The 1,250-nt window shown below is 48.6% G+C and overlaps 2 non-coding genes across 2 annotated transcripts; both read right to left on the reverse strand.

Annotated features, from left to right (window-relative positions):
* Positions 1 to 280: 280 nt before the first annotated feature.
* Positions 281 to 399, reverse strand: LOC123178420 (5S ribosomal RNA). Its single transcript, XR_006489564.1, has one exon. It is a non-coding gene; the product is annotated as a 5S ribosomal RNA (ribosomal RNA).
* A 367-nt stretch (positions 400 to 766) lies between these two features.
* LOC123178419 (5S ribosomal RNA) lies at positions 767 to 885 on the reverse strand. The gene has a single exon (XR_006489563.1). It is a non-coding gene; the product is annotated as a 5S ribosomal RNA (ribosomal RNA).
* Between the last annotated feature and the right edge of the window lie 365 nt (positions 886 to 1,250).

The raw sequence follows: 1,250 nt of genomic DNA on the forward strand, positions 1-1,250 counted from the left end.
GTTCCCTAACAATGGATAATGTCCTATACTACTTACTCTCCCGCTCAATCACGGAGACGAGTTTTCCACGGTTTCCACCCCTCCCTCCATACCGCAGCAACACGAGTTTTTTCCACCCCTTTCAGAACGCGCTCTTCGCGCCACAAAGCCGCCCCAAGACGCGCGAGCAATGAGCATCGAGCTTAAACATATCGCAAACGTCAAACATAATATAACGGGATTAATATATATCGCGCACGTGCGACATGTTTGTCACAAGGCGCAAAAAATAATTATAAAAGGAATGCAACACGAGGACTTCCCAGGAGGTCACCCATCCTAGTACTACTCTCGCCCAAGCACGCTTAACTTCGGAGTTCTGATGGGATCCGGTGCTTTAGTGCTGGTATGATCGTATCGGACATGTTCCCCCGTCTTCGTCCCTTATGCTTGCCACTCCCAGGTCCGCTCCAAAGACGATTCTACATTCTCACTACCATTACAACCGTTCCCTAACAATGGATAATGTCCTATACTACTTACTCTCCCGCTCAATCACGGAGACGAGTTTTCCACGGTTTCCACCCCTCCCTCCATACCGCAGCAACACGAGTTTTTTCCACCCCTTTCAGAACGCGCTCTTCGCGCCACAAAGCCGCCCCAAGACGCGCGAGCAATGAGCATCGAGCTTAAACATATCGCAAACGTCAAACATAATATAACGGGATTAATATATATCGCGCACGTGCGACATGTTTGTCACAAGGCGCAAAAAATAATTATAAAAGGAATGCAACACGAGGAATTCCCAGGAGGTCACCCATCCTAGTACTACTCTCGCCCAAGCACGCTTAACTTTGGAGTTCTGATGGGATCCGGTGCTTTAGTGCTGGTATGATCGCATCCGACATGTTTCCCCGTCTTCGTCCCTTATGCTTGCCACTCCCAGGTCCGCTCCAAAGACGATTCTACATTCTCACTACCATTACAACCGTTCCCTAACAATGGATAATGTCCTATACTACTTACTCTCCCGCTCAATCACGGAGACGAGTTTTCCACGGTTTCCACCCCTCCCTCCATACCGCAGCAACACGAGTTTTTTCCACCCCTTTCAGAACGCGCTCTTCGCGCCACAAAGCCGCCCCAAGACGCGCGAGCAATGAGCATCGAGCTTAAACATATCGCAAACGTCAAACATAATATAACGGGATTAATATATATCGCGCACGTGCGACATGTTTGTCACAAGGCGCAAAAAATAATTATAA

The sequence above is a fragment of the Triticum aestivum genome, unplaced genomic scaffold, assembly GCF_018294505.1.
Source record: "Triticum aestivum cultivar Chinese Spring unplaced genomic scaffold, IWGSC CS RefSeq v2.1 scaffold137276, whole genome shotgun sequence".
In the NCBI taxonomy this organism is placed as follows: Eukaryota; Viridiplantae; Streptophyta; class Magnoliopsida; order Poales; family Poaceae; genus Triticum; species Triticum aestivum.